The following is a 22,468-nucleotide window of genomic DNA, read 5'->3' as shown; positions in this document are numbered from 1 at the left end:
TTGAACTTTCATCCCGAAAAGATTCCAGTTCATTTTTAACATCGAAATGTTAAATTTAAACAAGTAAATTTTCAACAAAACTATACAATTTCCAACTAAAAAGTATGATTTTTTAGAAAACAATTTAATTTTTAACCAAGCAGTTGCATTTTTTTCCAAGAAAGATGAAATTTCTCTTCAAACAGATAAATTTTTAATTAAAAAAAATAGTGGAATTTCCATCCAGAAAGGATTTCAGTACTTTTTTCAACATAAAAATATTAAATTTAAATAAAAAGTAAATTTTCTACGAAATAGTTAAATTTTCAACAAAACAGAAGAATTTTCAATTCAAAAGTATGAATTTTGATGAAAATTGTTGAATATTTAAGCAAAGAATTGCATTTTAACTAAAAATATAAATCTTCAACAAAAAAAAAAAAGATTTCTTAACAAATTGATTCAACCAAATTTTTCAAACAGGATAGATGAATACTGGAGCAAAGAAGAATAATTTTTATCAAAAAAGTTGCACATTTTTATTTAAAAAAATTAAATTTCTACTAAAACAGATGAATTTTTACATCAAAAAATCGAAGAAAATTGAATTTTCAATCCAAAACAAATTCCAGTTGACTTTTCAAGAAAAAACATGAATTTTTTTAATAAAAGTAAATTTATACGAAAAAAATTGAATTTCCAATCGAACAAGATGAATTAAAAAAAAAAGGATGAATATTTAACAAAATAATTGATTTATGTACCAAATTTTACGGCAATAGTTAAATTTTCAACAAAACAGTAGTATTTTCAACCAAGATAAATAAATTTTTAATGCAAAAAGATAAATTTTCAATAAAACATTGTTTCAACCAGACAGAAGCATTCAATAATTGAAATTTAACAATATTGTTTGACCTTTATCCAAGTAGTGATATTTTCAATTAATAAAAAATTATTTTCAATCAAATAGTTCACCTTTCGATCAAAGAGATGAATTTTCAAATAAAAATATAAATCTTCGAAAAAATGATATTTTAATAAGGTGATTCAACCAAATTTTTCCAAAAGAATAGTTGAATATTTACGTAAAAAAAAAATTTTACTAAAAAAATTGCATTTTTATGAAAAAAAACAATATTTATACTAAAATCGATGGATTTTTAAATCCGATGAATATTTCCTTTAAAAAAATAGAAATAAAAAAAGTTAAATTTTTATCAAGAAATAATTTCAGTTCTTTTTTCAACACCAAAATATTTCATTTTAATACAAAGTAAATTTTTCATGAAATAGTTCAATTTTCAACAAAACAGAAGAATTTTCAACCAAAAAGTATGACTTTCAACAAAATTGCTGAATTTTCGAACAAACTTGAATAATTTGATTTTTTAAATTCTTTCTATTTATTGAATTTTTTGGTTAATATTAAAATAAATTATATTAATTTTTTGTTTGAATTTTGAAAATCTAACTATTTCTGCTTGAAAGTTTATTCTTTTTTGTTAAAAAATCTATTATTATATTTTTGATGGGGATTCATCTCTTTTAATTATATATTTTATTATTTTGCTGAATATTAATTAATAGCTTCGTGAAAAATTTATATGTTTTAATGAAAATTCATTTTTTTTTGTAAATTGGACTATTTTGTTGAAAATTTGTTGATAGTTTAGTTGAAAATTAATTTTTTTTACAGAAAATTTTACTTCTATATTTTTGGATAAAAATGTATCTTTTTTGGTTTAAAATTCAATTAGTTGGTTGAAAATGTATGTATTTTGTTAAAAGTTAAACTATTTTGTTGAAAATTCTTTTTTTTTATTCACAATTTCACTATTTCGTTTCTGGTTCAAAATTTATTTTTTTTTGATTGAAAAATAAATTATTTTGTTGGACAAAAATTTTTTGTAAAAATCTTTTGGTTTTATCTAAGAACTGATTTTTTTTACTGAGAATTTACGTATTCTATTTTTGATTGAAGATTTATCCTTTTTGGTTAAAAATTCAATTATCTGGTTTTAAATTAATCTTTTTTAGTTAAAAATTTTAATATTTGGTAAAAAATTTCTGTTTTTTTATTGAATATTTAACCATTTTGTTAAAAATTCAATTATCTGGTTGAAAATTGATCCTTATTTGTTGAAAATTTTTACAATTGGTTAAAAATTAATGTTTTTTGTTGAATATTTAAATATTTAGTTAAGGAATTTGTTTGTTTGTTAAAAGTTTTTTTTTTAGTTGAACATTGATATTTTTCGGTCTAAAACTCATGTTTTGAGGTGAAATTTCATTTTTTTGTTTTAAATTAAATCTAATTTGTAGATAATTCAATAGTTTTGTGAAAAAGTTATTATTTGACAAAAATGTACCTTGTCTGGCGAAAAAATATTCTTCTTGGTTAGAAATTCATGTTCTTGTTTGAAAATTCAACGTTTTGGTGAACTTTATCGATTTTTATTCATAACTAAAATCTTTTTTGTTTAAAATAGCAATGCCAGCCAATACATTTTTTGTGGAGAATTCTTATCTTTTTATTAAAAATGTATATATTTTGTTGTTTCTTAAAATAAAAAATTAATTTTTTGACTAAAAATGTTGTAATGAATTTTTGTTGGGAAATTGATCTCTTTCATATCAAGAATTCACTACATCGTTGAGAATTCATCTATTTTGTTAAAAATTCGCCTTTTTCGGGAGAAAATTAATGTTCTCGGTTGTATCTTTCTTGTTTAAAAATGCAACTATTTTGGTACAAATTTGAACAATTTGATTGATAGTTAAATTTTTTGTTTAAAAAAATCTCTTGGTAAAAAACTTAAATATTTGATAAAAACTTCTTTCTTTTTTCATTGAAAATTAATTCTTTAACTGAAAATTTCAGTAGCCAATTTTTCTTGAAAAATTTAGTTTTTAGTTTAGGCGGATTAATCCGCTATAATGTAATGTAATCCAGAATAGTCCAAAACAATCCTTGAACACACTCAACTAATTTATCTTTAACTTAATTTTAAATTAATTTTTTTAACTTTAATTTAATTTACGAGACAATCAGGTACCTCGTAGAAAAATCCGAAGTACAAAGTTTAATTCAGAGTCAATTACAGTCACTCTGAGAGATAACCTGTTTTCTCAAGTGCAGACACATAACACACCCAACGGCTTTCAATCAGGATTTAAAAATCGATAAAAAAGCACGTTAATCATAATCAAAGTTGAAATAATATTAACAAAAAATGACACTTGGACCTGGACGGTCCAGTTAATAAACAGAAAGAGAAATAAATTTTTTGTGGCTTTTCCATCGTGGCTATTTGTCCTCCTGATCGTCGGTGCCACTCGTAGGTACCTACTTCGAGGCCAATGATTCGCCTGTTACTGGAGTCATAATTCTCTACGAAGGTCATTCCAACTCTCGAATCCAAGTCCTTGAATACCAGGGCTCCAAAGACTCACTTTCCTCCAGATTTATTCTCAAATCTCAAATCACAAATCACGAATCTCAAATCACAAATCACTAATCTCATTTTCTATTCTATTCAGCGAGTAAGACTTCACACTCGCATTTATCTTTTTGTCCTCTGTTTTCAACGAATTTAAAATAAACAAAATTAAAGTTTTTACTTTAATGGCTGATTTCAATTTAAATGTTTCAAATATTATACATTTACTCAGAAGTTCAATTTTTTTAAACATAAATCAAGTCTGATGCTTGACTCAATTTAAAAATTTGACAGAATATTAAGTTTGACTAAATTACACCTAAACTTGACTTAACTTTACGAAACTGTTGATAGAAAAAAATGGTTAAATTTCAAATTTAATTTTTTATTTAATGTCTTCAAACATCTTTTTTCAAAGAAAATTGCATCCTTCGTGAAAGAAAGTAATACTTCACACTCGCATTCGTACTTTTTTCTTCCGTTTTCAACCAAATTAAAATTTAAAAAATTAAATTTTTGATTTAATAGCTGCTTTAAATTTAGAAGCTTTTAAACATTTTCAATTCTCTCAAAAATTCAACGTAATTTGAATTAAAATCAAGTCTGGCAATTCAATCAATTTAAATATTTGACAGTATTCACCGGGATTGATATTAATTTTAAATTAGGTTGACTTGTTTTGAAATAATCAAGTTTGCCTTAAGTAAAGGTGAATTAATTGTAGCAGAAGTTAAATTAAGTTGTCGAAAACTTGATTCAATTTTAATTCGACTTGAATTGGACCATAAAATTTTTATTAAATTATACCTAAACTTAATTCAACTTTACGAAAATAGATTTAACATAATAGAAAAGATTGATTAAAAAAAAGGTTAAACCTCAAATCTAATTTTGTGTTTAATTTAGTGAGTTTTGCAAAAAAAACCTCTGCAAACGCATCATTCATTTTTTTAACCATCTTTTTTCGAGAATAATTGTATTCTTCGTGACTGAACGTAAGGCTCCACACTCGCATTCGTACTTTTGTCTCCCGATTTCAATAAAATTAAAATTAAAAATTAAAGTTTTATTTTAATAGCTGATTTCAATTTAGAAGCTCTTAAATATTTTACATTGACTCAAAAATTCAACTTTAATTAAACTTAAATCCAGTTTGGCGCTTGACTCAATTAAAAAATTTGACAGAATTCACCGGAATTGATATTAATTTTGAATTAAGTTAACTTGTTTTAAAAGAATTGAATCCAAGTTTAGTAAAGTTTGAATTAATTGTGACAGAAGTTGAATCAAGCTATTGAAAACTTGATTAAATTTTAATGGAACTTGAGTTCGAACTTAAAAATTTGAATAAATTATACCTAAGCTTGATTCAAATTTACGAAACTAGATTTAACATAATAGAAAAGATTGATTAAAAAAACGGTTTAACCTTAAATCTAATTTTGCATTTAATTTAGTGAATTTTGCAAAAAAAAAACCTCTGCAAACGCATCATTCTTCGTGACTGAACGTAAGGCTTCACACTCGCATTCGTACTTTTTTCTCTTGCTTTCAACAAAATTAAAGTAAAAATCAAAGTTTTATTTTCATAGCTGATTTCAGTTTAGAAGCTTTCAAATATTTTACATTGACTTAAAAATTCAACTTTAATTAAACTTAAATCCAGTTTGGCGCCTGACTCAATTTAAATATTTGAAAATATTCACCGAGATTGATATTAATTTTCAATTACGTAAACTTGTTTCGAAATAATTGAATTTAAATAAATTAAATAAGCTTGTCAAAAACTTGATTCAATTTTAATTCGACTTGGATTTAACCATAAAATTCTGACTAAATTGTACCTAACCTTGATTCAACTTTATGAAACTAGGTTAAACATAATCGAAAAGATTGAAAGGAAAAAAAATCTTAAATCTCAAATCGAATTTTTTATTTAATTCCGTGGACTTTGCCAAAAATTTCTACAAATATATAATTCATCTCTTTAATCTGCTATTTTCAAGAAGAATTTCTTCATTTGCGACAGAAAGAAAGACTTCACGCTCGCTTTCATCCTTTTCTCCCGTTTTCAACAAATTTAAAATGAACGAAATTGAAGTTTTATTTAAATAGCTGATTTCAATTTAAAACTTTTAAACATTTTACGTTCACTCAAAAATTCAACTTTAATTAAACTTAAATCAAGTTTGACGCTTGACTCAATTTAAATATTTAACAGTATTCACCAGGATTGATATTAATTTTGTATTAGGTAACTTGTTTCAAAATAATTGAATTCAAATAAAATTTGGAAACTTGTCGAAAACTTGATTCAATTTTAATTCCACTTGAATTTAAACATAAAATTCTGACTAAATTATACCTAAACTTGATTTAACTTTACGAAACTAGATTTAAGATTTAAAAAAGAAGATTGAAAGAAAAAATGTCTCAAATCTCTATTTTTATTTAAATCAGTGGGTCTTGAAAAAATTCTCTGCAAACATATAAACCTATCACTTTAATCTTCCTTTTTTAAGACAAATTTCATTACTTGTAACAGAAAATTAGACTTCACACTCGCATTTATCCTTTTTTCTCTCGTTTTTAATAAATTTGAAATATACGAAATTAAGATTTTATTTAAATGGCTGATTTTAAATAAGAAGGTTTTAAATATTATACATTTAATTAAAAGTTTAACTTTTTTTGAACTTAAATCAAGTCTGATGCTTGACTCAATTTAAATACTTGACATAATTCACCGGGATTGACAATTAATTTAAAGTTATGTTGATTTCTTTCGAAAAAAATTAATTCAACTTTAGTAACTTTTGTCTTAATTTTGACATAAGTTGAATCAACTTGTCGAAAATTTGATTCAATTTTAATGAAACTTGAGTTCGACCTTAAAGTTTGAATAAATTATACCTAAACTTGACTCAATTTCACAAAGCTGGATTTAAGATATAATAAAAAAATTGAATGAAAAAATTCCTAAATCTCGAAAATAATTTTTTATTCAATTAAGTGACTATTCAGTGATCTCCTCAGTCTTGTATTTTCAAGACAAATTTCATCATTTGTGACAGAAAGTATGACTTGACACTCGTATTTACCCTTTTTTCCAGGTACAAAAAATTTAAAGTGAACAAATTACAAATTACACATTTACTAAGAAATACAACTTTATGTAAACTTAAATTAAGTCTGGTGCTTGACTCAATTTAAATATTTGATTGATATTACCAGGGTGCGCAAGTTATTTAAAATTAATTTGATAGTTTTTGAAATAATTGAATTCAACTTTAGTCAAGTTTTACTTCATTGTGGCAGAAGTTGAATCAATTTATTGAAAACTTCATTGAATTTTAATAGAAATTGAGTTCGGCCTTGAAAGTTTGTCTTAATTATACCTAATCTTAATTCAACTTTACGAAACTAGATTTAATTCGTTACAGAAAGTATAAGACTTCACACTCGCATTCATCCTTTTTTCTCCCATTTTTAACGCAAATTCAAAATAAACAAAATAAAAGTTTTATTGAAATGACTGCTTTCAATTGAGATTTTATACATTATACGTTTACTCAAAAATTTAACTTTATTTGAACTAAAATAAAGTTGACTTTTTTTTCGAAAGAATTGAATTCAAAGTTAGTGATGTTTGACTTAATTGTGTCAGAAATTGAATAAGCTTGTCGAAAACTTGATTTAATTTTAATTCGACCTTGAACATTTGAATTAATTGCACCTAAACTTGATTCAATTTTACAAAACTGGATTTAAGATAATAGTAAAGATTAAAAGAAAATTAAAAAAAATCTCAAATCTCATTTTAATTTTAATTCAGTGATCCTTGCAAAAAATCTCTACAAAAATATAATTCATCTCTTCAATCTTCTATTTTGAAGAAAAATCTTATTAATTTTGGTAGAAAGTTAGACTTCACACTCGCATTCGTTCTTTTTTCCTTTCTTTTCAAAATTTAAAATAAACAAAATTAGGGTTTTACATAAACGCCTGATTTAAATTTGGAAGCTTTTACACATTATACATTTACTTAAAAATTCAACTTTATTTGAACTTTAATTAAATCAAATCTGACGCTTGCTACAATTTAAATACTTGACAGAAATCACGGTGACTAAAAAGTAATTTTGAATGTTCAACGAGAAAGCTCATTTTAACCCGAAAAATTAAACCATTTTCTTTAAAATCTATTAATTTTTTTGTTAAAGATTGAAAATTTATTTTTTAAATGAAAATTTAACTATTCTATTTTTAGTTAAAAATTGATTTTTCTTAGTTTAAAAATTCCACTATTCGGCACAAAACTGATGAAATTGGTTGAAAATTCAGAGTTTTGTTAAGAGAACCACTAAATCGCAGTATTTTTGAATATCAATATTATTTTCAGTGCCATTCATTTTCAGCAAAGTTATAAATAAATCTGGAGAATTGTAGGTACTTTGCTCGATCATCGAAGGAAGGTCGAACCACAATCCGCTATAATATACTTTATTAGTAGAAAATTAATCCTTTTGATTCAGAATTATACTAATATTGAAATTTTTAGTTAAGAAAATTAATTTTTAAGCAAAAAAACCAAATTTTCGATAAAGTCGTTAAATTTTTAACTAAAGAGACGTATTTTCAACTAAAATCAGAATCCTTAAAAAAAAAAAAGATTTTCGAAGGAAGTAGTTAAGTTTTAAAATATGAGCATACTTTTATCCTCAACTAAAACACTTTAATTTTCAAAGAGTGGTATTTTTAACAAAAAAATTGATTTTATACTGAAAAACACGAATTTTCAAAAAAAATCCATAAATTTGCACCCAATAGTTAAACTTTCAATCAAAAGGATTAATTTTCTACTAAAAAAGTATAATTTTCAACAAAATACACGAATTTTTACCAAACAATTGAACGAACAACTAAAAAATATAAATTTAAGAAAAGATGATTGCTTTTTTTTTAAAAGCGCCCTAAATAAGATTTTTTAAAATATAATTTGTTTATAAAATAAAACGAATAACCCCTTTTGTAAATTATTCGTAAATACAAATTATTTATAACAATGAAGTTAAAAATTAAACAATTTTTCTTTCTAGACCTCTGTGCATAAAATCCAAGTAACCGGAAGTATAAGAACATTTTTTTTCCAGTAGATAAAAAAAGAAATAAAAAATGATACTTTTTGTGTGCTTTGCATTAAAAAAATCGAATAAACAAAAATTAAACAAAATCTGCTTTTAAGATTTTATAAAAAGTTGTCTCCTGAATTTAAAAAAATCTAAAATTGATCCATGATTGAGTTCTAAATATGATCAATTTTTTATAAACATGGATTTTTGATTAAAAATATGGATTTTTAACCATCAAAATGAATTTTCAATAAAAAACGTAACAAAATAACGGATTTTATTTGAACAAACAAAAAAAGTATGAATTGAACTATTTTAGGTTTAAGATAGAAAAATTTTCCAATCATAATATGAACTATTACATTTTTTTTTAAAAAATCCTCTTTTCGCAAAAATTAATCTTCTTGGTTGACATTTTTTTTGTAGAAAATTAATCAGTTCTGTTTGAGTATTCAACTATTCTGTTGAATATTCATCTTTTTGTTTAGTATTGTTTAATTGAACTGTTTTTCTTTAGAAACGAAAATCTTTTTATACTATTCGAACAATATACCTTCTTCTAAAGTAAAAAAAAAACAAACTTTTATCAGTAAGGGAGACTAAGCGCGCGGGGCTAAGTGCGCCCCGGAGCTATGCGAACATTTTTTATATTAAAAAAACATTGCTTACGTACAGATTTTCGAATCGTTCAATGTTGAGTCTTTTTTCCGCTTATCAAACAAAAAAAAAGACGTTGGGGGCTTAGCGCGCACTTTTCCACATGAGCTAAGCGCGCAGCTTGCATGGGCGCTGAGGGACTTTGAAAAATTGTTTTGTGCCCGACTGCATTAGAAGTTCGGATTTTTGGTGATGCGCAGAGGGCGGAAGATCACTTTTTGTATCCTAGGGCCGAAAAAAGTTAAGGAAGTGCGTCCTACAGTGAAAAAACTTAAAATAAAGATCTCTATTCTCCACCCGCTTCGTGAGCCCTTAAAAAAGCATGCCTTTGATAAGAAATTAAATGTTTTCAGTAAATTATAAACATTTTTTTGAGAAATCCAAAGTTGCGCGCTCAGCCCCGAGCCTAAGAATGAGAGAGTACGCGCTCAGCCCGAAGCCCTTTTCGCGTCCATGCACAACATTGCAGTTCAAATATCACTTCTTCAAGCTGTACCAGTTCTTTTTTTCATTATTTAATTTTTTAAATTAATAATAAAGAACTGTGCGCGCTTAGCCCCACGCCTTTTTTTGCGTCAGTAGTTGAAATATCAATCCCTCAAGCTATATACGTGCTTTTTTTATAAATTAATTTTTTAAATAAAAGTTTACGAAGCGAAAACGGTGCACACTTAGCCTTAAGCCTAAAAAAGGCAGAGTGCGCGCTTAGCCCAACGCATTTTTCGCGCCTGAGGATAAAATTGTGGTTGAAATATCACTTCTTCTAGCTGTATCTGCGCTTTTATTCATAATTTCATTTTGTTGTTATAAATTTACGAAGCGAAAACTGTGCGCGCTTAGCCCCAAGCCTGAAAATGGTTATGCGCGCTTAGCCCCACGCCATTTTTCGTGTCTGTAGTTGAAATATCACTCCTTCAAGTTCCATCGGTACTTTTTTTCATAACTTTATTTTTTTATTAACAATTGTTGAAGCGAATGCTGTGCGCGCTTAGCCCGAGCCTAAAAATGATAGATTGCGCTCTTAGTCCCAAGCCTTGTTTCGTGTCTATAGCAATTAAGTCACATAGATTAATTATTTGCATTAAAATTATGTAATTAAATATCGGCTATTATTTCTATAATAAAATTAATTTTAGTTAATATATAATATATAATAAATAATTAGTTCCAAATATCACCATTACAATAATTTTTTCTTATGTTTGTGATGTTGGAAAATGAGTATCTGAATTCAATCTTCAAAATTATATGTACATATATTTCAATGAAAATAATTCTTAAATAATTTTTATGTTCTTTACTCATTAATTAACTATTATTTGATTCTGATAAGATTTATATTTTCTTGAATTAGTTAAAAGCTTGTAATTAATTAAATTTAAATACTGACAAGTCAAAATTTAAAAAATATATAAAGTGACATTTTTTTAATGTTTCAATGAAAGTAAAATTTGAATTATTTGAATTTTTAATGAAAATAATGGTTTAATGCCTTTTTTGTTTTAAGATGATTTATTATTTATTAAATAATTCGGTTAAAACTTAAATTTTCTGGAATTATTTTAAAAGAAATAAAAATATTCAGAATTTACGTACACATTTTTTGTTAAATACGTAAAATTAAAAAAAATTTGATTTTTTCAATTTGAAGTGAAATGATTTGAAAAATTTAAACTTCTGACAATACTTAATCGGTGAGAAGGTAAAGTGCAATGGCAAAAGCAAAGCGTTTTATGCCTTCGAATCACACGAGGCTATTATAGCGGATTCTCGTTCGACCTTCCTTCGAATCTCGTGCAAAGTACCTTCAGCTGCAGCAGCGTTTTAAACTTACATTCTCAGATTTATTTTTAACCTTGCTCAAAATAAATTGCACTAAAAATAATATTGATATTCAAAAATACTGCAGTTTAAAGACTCTAATAACAAAATTGTGAACGGATACTATAAAATATTTCCCTAGTTTTGAAAACTACTAATTTTTATTTAAAAAATGAATTGTGAATTTAAAAATGAAAATTCTACGACATAATTAAATTTTTAACCAATTTGTTTAATTTCTACACTAAAAAACATAAATTTAAGCCCAAAATGAAACAGTTGAATTTCGAGAGTTTTATTTAAAAAATGAAATTCCTACTAAATAATTAATTTTCTTACCAAACAGTTAAATTTTTGAACAATTATTAAATTCTTAGGTGAAAAAATTAATTTTTAGTTAAAAAACGAATTTTCAATAAAGTAGTTCCATGTCCAAAAAAAGAGATGAATTTTCTACTAAAATTCTGAATCCTCAACAACAAAAAAAGAATTTTAAAGAGAGTAGTTTCACTTTGAAATAATGAGTTGAATTTTTAGCCAAAAAAGTTGTTATTTTTGATACATAAACGGTTGAATTTAACAAAAAAATGAATTTTTCAACAAAATATCAAAGAAGTTGAACTTTTAACCAAATACACAGGTTTTTCAACAAATAATTAAATTTTTAATTAAATAATCAAATTTTTAACCCAAAGAAATTTTCTTTTAAAAAGTTTATTTTTCAACAAAATATATAATTTTTCAACCAAATAGTTAAATTTTCAACCAAGAGGATTACTTTTCTACTAAAAAAGTGGAATTTTGAACAAAATATATGAATTTTGGGTCAATTGCCTAGATTTTAAGCAACGAGGATTATTGACCAAAAAAGACTAATTTTCAATAAAACACATAAATTTTAAATTAAAGAGGATTAATTTCCTACTAAAAAAGTTGGATTTGGAATAAAATCCACGAATTTTCAACCAAATAATTAAATTTTCCGCTAAAAGCAATTATTTTTGGTCAAAAAAGTATAAAAAAAATACATGAATTTTTAATCAAATAGTTAAATTTTAAAGCAAGCGGATTAGTTTTTAACCAAAGAAGTCAAATTTATAGTAAATTACGACATTTTTCAACCAAAGAGTTAAACAGTTAACCAAGCGTATTAACTTTTCACTAAAAAAAAGTAGAATTTATCACAAAATACATTAATTTTCAGCCAAATAAAAAAATCTCTAACTAAAAAAAAATAAATTTTCAACAAAAAATAAAATATTTAAATTTTCAGTTCAAAAAATTAATTAAAAAAATGATTTAGCAACAAAATAGTTAAGTTTTCAATGGCAGAAATTAATTTTTAAATAAAATAAAGAATCTTCATACAAAAAAACATTTTTATCAAATTAGTTAAATTTTCGATCAAAAGTTGAGTTTCTACCCAAAAAGATGAATTTCTAAAAATATATATAAATTTTTAACCAAGGAGATTAACTTTCTATAATAAGTGTAGATTTTTAAACAAAATACATTAATTTTGAATAAAATTATTAAATTACTATCTGAAAAAGATTGAATTTTAACCAAAACTAGAATTATTTATATTTTCAGTTAAAAAAATTAATTTTTCACAAAGAATGAATGAATTTAAAAAAATAGTTACATTTCGAATCAAAGAAATTAATTTTTAAACAAAATGAAGAATTTTTAACAAGAAAGTTAATTTTCTAGCGAAATCGATGCATTTTTAACGAGAAAATTGCAATTTTAACTGAAAAGGCCAAAATTTGTTAATCAAAATGTTTAATTTTCAAGGAAGAAAGACGAATTTTCATCAAAACATTAAAATTTTTAAACAAAAAGGGGGGGCCTTATAAATTTCCTCAAAAACACTACTTTATTTAAACTTTAATTCTAATGCTTGACTTAATTTAAACACTGGACATAAATTACCAGGGTTGATAACTAATTTTAAATTAAGTTGATTTGTTTCTAAAAAATTTAATTTAACTTGATGAAAGTTTAACTCATTTGTGGCAGAACTTGAATCAAATTGCTGAAAACTTGATTCAATTTCAACAGAACCTGAGTTTAAAGCAAGTATGGTGCTTTGATCAATTCAATTACTTAATTTGACTCAAATTGGATAAAGTTGGACTTAATTGTGGTAGAACTTGGTTAAAACTTTTTAAACTTTGACTTACTTTCATGAATTTGATATAAATCTTGTTAAAGTTTATTAATTCTGTTTGAAAGTGAAACTGAATTTAGTCAATGATAACAACTAATTTATTTTATTTGCATCGGATTAAACTCAATCTCAATTAAAGTCTAATAAAGTTTATATATCAAGTTTGACGAATTAGCTCATTCGAGCTCAAGAACTTGATTTAACTTTTCGCAGAATACATATTTACGTGAAACTGATTTCACTCAATTCCCCTTAATTTCACTCAAGTTTGACTCAATTGTATACTTAAGCTTGACGCAACTTTACTGAACTTCATTTAACTTCAGTCAAACTTAAAACCAAATCAAGTATTTCCAAACTTCATTTGACTTTCTAGAATTAACTATACGTCTTCCAAAATGAATAGATTTGAAAATTTTCTCAAAAATTCAACATGCAGTTAAATCAAGTCCGACGCTTGACTCAATTCAAGTGCTTCACTTTGTTCGCCGGATTTGGAAAATATTTTTGAGTAAAATTTACTTGTTTTAAAAGACTTTTATTCAGCATTAGTAAAGTTTGACTCATTAGTGGAAGAATTTGAATTAACTTGTTGAAAACTTGATTCAATTTGAATAGAACTTGAGTAAGACTTTGAATTTTTGAGTAAAATGTACCAAAGCTTGACTCAACTTCACAAACATAGATTAAACATAATAGTAAGACTTTAAAGAAAAGAAAATCGATAAGTTTTACATAGAAAGTTGATTTTAAGTAGAAAGCTTTAAAAGAATAATAATAATTCAACTTTGAGGAGACTCTAACTTTACCGAAATCGCAGTTTTACTGCAAAATTGAAATTTGATTCAACTGAAAGTATATCTGATGCTTTACTCAGTTTTATTACATGACTTGATTCAAATTAAACCAAGTTTGACTCAAATGTGGTAGAACTTGATTTCAACTTTTTTAACTTTGACTCACTTTATTGAAATTGATAGAAATCTTTGTTAAGATTAATTCAATTCTAGTTCAGCTTGACTCTATTTAAAAGTGAAGCTGAATAAAGTTGATAATAACAATTTTTTTATTTGAATCAAATTGAACTCAAATTTGTCTTGATTGTTCATAAGCTTGACTCAACTTTACTGAACTTGATTTAATTCCAGTAAAGCTTAAAAAAAAGTTTCTCCAACTTCATTTGACTTTCTAGAATAAACTATAAGTTTCCCCAAATGAGATATGGAAATTTGATCAAAAATTCAACTTTAATTAATATGAAATCAAGCCTGGGTTTGGCAAATAAATTTTAGTAAAGCTGCCTTGTTTAAAAAAAAATTTAATTCAATTTTAGTCAAGTTTGACTCAATTGTGGCAGAAGTTGAATCAAATTGTTGAAAACTTTATTCAATTAGAGCAGAACTTGAGTTTCAAATTAAAAGTTCGACTAAAGTATACCGCAGTTATTTTGTAAATTGAAAATTTTTTAATACTAAAAGTGTATTTATTTTTTGTACATTAGAAATACGCTAGAAGATTATTCAAACCGTGTAAAAATATTTTTCAAAAATATTGTAATTGGTTTATCTGATTATTGTTGAGAAAGGGCATAATTGTTTTTAAAATAACAATTTAAATTCAATCCGGTCTCTTTTTGTTGCAATCTGGGTTTGGCCTTGTACCTTCACTCAGTAAATGATCAATTTTTTCTTTTATTTCCTTTCCTGCCCATGGAGTCATGGACCATGTGAAATTTATTCCAGTCTAGAGCGCGAATTTCTTACTCCTTCCCAGTAGAAGAAGTTTCATGTTGTCAGACACTGAGAAAGGCATCCTCGACCTTTAACAGATTAAATTAGTTGTTTTTAATGTTGCGAAAAACTCTTTGAAGTATTTTTAATTTTGTTGTTTCCAATTTATTTTCAAAGTTTAGAAATATCTAAATATTGTTTCAGTTTTTTTGTGTTTAAACAATATTTTTGTATTGCAGAGATAATAATACAATAATCGAGGTCCTAATTTTAAATAAAACAACTAATTTTACAGATTGATAATATAATTGTTGAAAATTTGTTGTTTGTTTTTTGTCGTTGAAAATTTCATTTTGTAGAAAATTCAACAATTTTATTACAAAGTCATTTTTTGTTGTTGAAACTTAAAACAATTTGGTAGAAAATTTATTGTTACATATTTAAATTGATTTGTAAGTGTAAATATTTTATTTTTATTTGAAAATGTATCTTATTAGTTTAACAATTAACTACTTGGTTAAAAGTTAACCAATTTTTTTAAGAACATTTTTTTCTGGTTGAAGATTTAGTTGAAAATTCAACTACTTTTTAAATTTTAGTTTTTTTTTGTTTTGTTATAAATTAATTTCTTTTTATAGAAAATTAACCTCCTTGTTTGAAAACACATATTTTAGTTGAAAATTAATGAATTTTGCACACAAAGATTAAAAAATTTTAATTGAAAATTCCTTTTCTTTTTGTCGAAAATTAATTTGTTTAACTAAAGACTTAACTATTCAATTGTTGTGTTTTGCTTAAAAATGTATTTTTTTAGCTGGAAATTGAACTGTATCAGTCAAAGATTCATTATTTTACTGAAAAATTCAATTCTTCAGTTTAAAATTTTGATTTTTTGTTTGTAAGAAATTAATTTTTTTAATTAAAAATGATAAATAACTTTTTCGTTGTAAAATAATATTTATTTCGTAGAAAATTCATCTAAATCTTTCATAATCCGTCGTTTTGGCTTTCAATTTAACAATTTTGTTAAAAATTCGATTTTTATTAGATAAGAATTAAACTTTTATCTAAAAATTAAACTATTCAACTTTTAATTTAGGTTTATCTTTTATAAGTCGAAAACTGAACTATTTTGATAGGAAAGTCATCTATTTGGTTGAAAATTTAAATAATTATTAACAAATTTAACTATTTATTCAATAATTTACATTTTTGTTAAAAAAATCATATTTTCGGTTAGAAAGTCCTTTTTTTAAATGTATTTTATTAAATACCAGTAATAATTAATAATGACTTGAATGTGATTTTTGGAATTTAATTAATAAATTTAATTCATTTTTTGAATTCAGTGAAAATTCAACGACTTATTAAACAAATTGAGATTCACCTCCTTAGCAAAAAAAAAAACAATTTTGTTGAAAATAATTTTTTTTTCTTAAAATTTAACTATTCCGTCATGGTTGAGTATAAGTAGAAAATTCAAGTAGATAATTAACTTTTTGGTTGAAAAATCATATTTTTTGGGAGAACAAATTCATCTGATTTTTTAATAATTTGCCTGTTTGGCGCCAAAATTCCACGATTTTGTTGAAACATTTATCCTTTTTTGTAGAACATTACTCTTCTTGGTCGAAAATTCTACTTTTTGGTAGAAAATTTTGGTTGAAAATTGAACTATTTGTGAAAAAATTCATATTTTTCGAGTAAAAATTAACTATTTTGTTAAAATTCATTTTTTTAAGAAGATTTACCACCTTCACTGAAAAAATTTGGTTAAAAATTAGGTTTTTTTTTGTTAAAAATTAATTTTTTATCTTAAAATCAAATTCCTTCATTTTTGATTGAAGAATAATCTTTCTTATTTAAAAAGTCAACTACATATTTCGGTAGAAGGTTCAACTATTTGGTTACAAATCAAAATATTGGTTTGAAAAGTATTTTTTCCGTGAACTATTAATCTTCTTCGTGAAAATTTCATCCTTTGAGTTGAAAATTGAACTACTTTTTTAAAAATTATTTTGTTCTAAAATTCACCACCTTAGCTAAAATAAACAAAGAATATTGTTAAAAATTCGGGTTTTTCTTGAAAATTAATTTCTTTCGAAAAATGTATCTATTCCATTTTTGTTTGAAAATCGCTCCTTCATAAGTTAAGAACTCCCTATTTAAACTAAAAATTTAAAGATTAAATTTCTTGTTTTAAAAATTATTTTTATTATTTAAAAATTGAACTATTTGGTTGAAGATTCGTATTTTTTGTAAAATTTTACCATTCTATTTTTGATTAATTATAAGTCGAACATGCATGTACCTTGTTTGTTAAGAATTCGTCTTTTTTATTGAAAATTCCTTTTTGTTTCTCTCTTTTTTTAAACTGAAAATTTAACGCTTGCGTTTTTGATTGAATAATGATTTATTTTAGTGGAAAACTTTACTATTTTTGTAGAAAATTCAAATATTTGGCAAAAAATTAGAATATTAATTAAAAAATTTAACTTTTAAGACGATAATTAATTTTTTTATGGAAAAATTATATTTTTGGCAACAAAATTAATCTGATTTTCTGATTCTGATTGGTTGAAAATTGATCTTTTTGGTTGAATATTGAACTATTTGTTAAAAAATTAATCTTTTTTCAGTAAAAGTTGACTACTTTGTTAAAAATTTCTTTTTGTTTAAGTCTTTTTTTAAAATGAAAATTTAACGCTTCCATTTTTGATTCAATAATGATTTATTTTAGTGGAGAATTTAAGTATTTTTAAAAAATTTAAAAAATTTACTTACAAATTCAACTTTTTAGTGAATAATTAATTTTTTTATTGAAAAATTATATTTTTGGCAAAAAAATAAATCTAATTTCTTTATAATTTGTCTTTTTGGCTTTAAAATTCAACAATTTTGATAACAATTCGTCTCTTTTTGTTAAAAATTACGCTTCTTGGTGGAAAATTCATCTTCTTGGTTGAAAATTGAACTATTTGTTAAAAAATTAATCATTTTTGGGTAAAAAGTCACTACTTTATTCAAAATTAATTTTTTTTTAAATTCACTTCCTTGGATGAAAGAAAACAATGTTGTCGCAAAATTTTATATTTTATAAATTATATATTTTTTCCCAAAAATTTCATTGTTTATTTAAAAATAATCTTTCTTGGTTAAAAATTAAACTATTTTAGTAGAAAATTCAACTGTTTGGTTAAAAATTGAAATATTTTTTTTGAAAATTGAACTATTTGATAGATACTTAACTTTTTTGTTAAATAATTATATTTTCGGGTGAAAAATTTATCTGATTTTTTATAATTTGTCTTTTTGGCTTCAAAATTCAACTTTTTTTTAAATTCGTCTATTTTTGTAGAACATTACTCTTCTTGGTGGAAAATTCATCTTTTTGGTTGAAGATTGAATTATTTATTAAAAAATTAATATTTTTTGAGTCAAAGTTGACTACTTTGTTGAAAATTATTTTCTTTAGATTTACCTCCTTAGACGAAAGAAAACAATGTTATCGAAAATGTTTTTTAAAATTATATTATTTTTTTCAAAAATTTTATTTTTTATTTAAAAATAATATTTGTGGGTTAAGAATTAATATATTTTTTTGAAAATTGAACTATTTGATAGCTAATTTATGTTTATGTTGAAAAATCAATCATAAGTCGTTTTTTTTTTAGAATATTAATCTTTATGGTAGAAAACTCATCCTTTGAGTTAAAAATTTTACTATTTGTATAAAAGTTCAACTATTTCGCTAAAAAAACAATTTTGCTTTTTCTTGAAAAATAATTTCTTTTTCAAAAATTAGCTATTCCATTTGTTGTTGAAAATCGATAAGTTGAAAAATGACTTTTTTTAACTAAAAATTAAATTACTTTATTTCTTGCTAAAAAAATTATCTTTATTATTTGAAAATTTAACTATTTCTTTGAAATTTCATCTTTCCTCATTAGGAATGAATGTAGTTGGAAATTCTTTTCTGGATTAAAGGTGAACTTTTTTCTAAAGTCTTTAGATTTTTAGCTTGACCGAGCTGAGCCGAGCAAAGGGGCGGGGAGTGGCGGCGTCGGCAGATTCGGAATACGAAACCGCGCATTTTCCGGTGGTCGCTCACGAAAAGAGATCGGTATCCGCTCGATCCTCGTTTAACGATCGGTCGTGCGTCGAGTTGCCAGTCGAGCGGCGATAATCGGGAATTATTATTCTGATTTGCGAAATGTTTATGGTGCTCGGGCGAGTGTCAGTCTCGGGTTCGGTCCGCTCGGGCCTCCCGACTATTCTAGGAACGGAGGTTGTTGTTTGCAGGGCTGAAGGAAGCACTGCGCTGCGTTGCGCTGCATGCAGCGTGAACTGCAGCGGGATTTGAACCCGAGACCTTGGACTAACCATTGCCCTCGATCGCTAGCTATATGCCCACTTCGCCAAGCCGCCACCGCCGACCGCCCGTCCGCCGTACGGCAGAATTATTGACCCTCAGTCCTCCACAGTCCACACGAGTACGAGGCCTCAAGCCCGAGACTCGCCGAACCTCACCGACTCTCCTTTCGCGTTTACCCCCTCCCTCTCGCCGACTCCACCTCCCACGCGACCGCCAACTCTCACCTACAAACACGAGTCTTACTGCTCGATCCCATTCCATCTAATTCGTTTTTCTTTCCAGGAAAAAATTGATATTCTCCGGGAAGATAAGAGGCATTTAAGGGTTGCGCTTATGTATATTAAAGGATTTAAATTCCGGTCCCTATTTCTCCTATTGTTCTATATAGCTCTGGTCCCAAAAGTTCCATATTTTCGAGGGGGAAAGTGGTCATAAATAGGTGGTCCAGCAGAGGTGGATTACCTTGAATTATATACTATATAATTATGGTAGATTACTCCGCCTAAACTAGACCCATGCGAAGTTTCAACCGAAACCGATTTTTTTTAAATTTATTTTTAACAAAATATACGAACTTTTGAACAACTAGCTGAATTTTCAACCAAGAAGATTAATTTTCCAACGAAAAAGAAGAATTTTCAACAAAATACTTAAATTTTCAAGTAATAATAATTAGTTGAATTTTCAACTGCGGAAGATAAATTTCTCAGATGATTGAATTTTTCAATAAAAAAGCCAATCTTCAAACAAAAAATAACTGTTTTCAGCAAAATACCAGAACTTTCTAGCCAGTTGTTGAATTATAAACAAAATCAAATGAATTTTCAACCTAGAAAATTATTTTTCTACCAGAAAAGAGAAATTTTTAACAAAAATAGTTAAATTTTAGTTAAATAGGATAGTTAAATAGAATAGATAAATTTTTAGTTAAAATCTCTATTCTCAATAGCAAAAAAACAACTTTTTAACAAAATACATCAATTTTCAACTAAAAATAATTAGGTGAATTTTCAATTAAGAAAGATAAATTTCTTAGTGATATAATTGAAATTCCATTAAAGAAGATCAATTTTCCACGATAAATGGGATGGTTAAATCTTCAGATAAAAAATGAATTTTTAGCTAAAAAAAGGAACTTTAAAAAAATTATTTTTTCCACCAAAAAATACACATTTTCCAAAAAATAAACTAATTTTCAACAAAAAAAGTTTAACCAAAGAGAAGAATTTTCTACTAAAGTGATGCATTTAGAACAAAATAAATACATTTTCAACTCAAAATAATTAGTTGAATCTTAAACTGAGAAAGATAAATTTCTTATTCAGATAATTAAATTTTTCAATGATAAAGATAAATTTTCCACGAGAAATGGAATAGTTGAATCTTCAGGTAAAAAATTAATTTTTAGTACAAAAAGAAAGAGAATCTTGAAACAAAGTAATCACTTTTTTTGAGCAAAATACCGGAACTGTCTACCAAGCAGTTGAATTTTCAAACAAATAATTAAATTTTAACTCAAAGGATGAATTTTCTACCAAAAAAGATAAATTTTAAACAAAATACTCGAATTTTCAACAAAAAAGTGAATTTTCAACTACAATTTTTCGATTGAATAGTTCAGTTTTCACCCAAAGAAAAGAATTTTCAACTAAATAGATATATTTTCAACAAAAATGAATTTTTAATTAAATAGTTAAATATTCAACCAAGAGAATTAATTTTTTAATAAAAAAAGTGGAATTTTCAACAAAATACACTAATTTTCAACCAAATAATTGAATTTTTAATCAAAAAAGATAAATTCTTAACCGATAACAGAGAATTTAAATTTACAGTTCAAAATATTAATTTTTATCCAAGAATAAAATTAATCATCAATAAAATAGTTAAATTTTCAACCAAGGAGATAAATTTGCTAATAAAATGAATCTTCGAATACAAAAAATTACCCTTTTTAACCAAATACAGGAACTTTGGTCCTACAAAAGTCTCATTAAAATTTGTAAATACATATTTCAACAAAAAAATAAATAAAGCGGAACTTTTCTGGAATTTTATATTTTGTCTTAAAATTTAGAATACCTGACTCCTAACTGCTAACTTTTTTAATTTTGGTTCCTTTAACTTCTAGCTTCTAACTTCTCTAACTCCTAACTTTTTTACTACTAACTCCTAACTCATTAATCCTATTTTTTAACTCCTCTAATTCCTCGAACTTCTTCAACTCCTAACTCCTCTAACTATTAACTAATTTAACTTCTAATACCTCTAACTGCTTACATCTAACTCCTCTAATTCATCTAACTTCCTTAACTCCTAACTCTTCCAAGTTCCTTACCTTTAACTTATAAAACCTCAAACTCCTAACTTCTAAATCCTTTAACTACTAACTCCTCTAACACCTAATTTCTTTCACTAATAGCTCATGACTCTTTATTCATAACTCCTAACTACTCTAACCTTTAACTCCTCTAGTTACTCTGGCTCTTCTAAGTCCGAAATCTTTTAGCTACTAACTCAAAATTTCTTACTTATAACTCCTCTGATTCATCTAACTCCTTCAAATCCTAACTCTTCTAACTTCTGACACTTTGAACTTCTAACAACTCTTACTCCTAACTTCGAAGTCCTTCAACTAGTAAATCCTCTAACACCTGATTCCTACAACTACTATCTCATAATTCCTTACTCCTAAATCGTTACTTCTTTAACTCTTGACTTCTTTAATTCGTCTAACTTCTTTAACTTCTAACTCTTCTAACTTCATTGCCTTTAAATTCTAACACCTCTAACTCCTAACTTATAACTCCTTTAACTACTAACTCCTTTAACACCTAACTTCTTTCACTACTAGCTCATAACTCTTTATTCCTAACTTCTAACTCCTAAACACTTGCTCAAAATTCCTTACTTCTAACGCCTCTAATTCATCTAACTTCTTTAACTTCTCACTCTTCTAACTCGTCATACCTTTAATTTCTAAGACCTGTAACTCCGAACTTGGAACTCCTTCAACTCGTTAATCCTCTAACACCTAATTCCTTTGACTACTAGTTTATAACTCTTTATCCCTAAATCCTAAATTCGCTAACTTCTCTAATTCTTCTGACTCGTCTAACTCTTAATTCTTCCTTATTATGTAGCTTTAAGTTTCCTTT

The sequence above is a fragment of the Belonocnema kinseyi genome, chromosome 5, assembly GCF_010883055.1.
Source record: "Belonocnema kinseyi isolate 2016_QV_RU_SX_M_011 chromosome 5, B_treatae_v1, whole genome shotgun sequence".
NCBI lineage: Eukaryota > Metazoa > Arthropoda > Insecta > Hymenoptera > Cynipidae > Belonocnema > Belonocnema kinseyi.
This window is presented reverse-complemented; position numbering follows the sequence as displayed.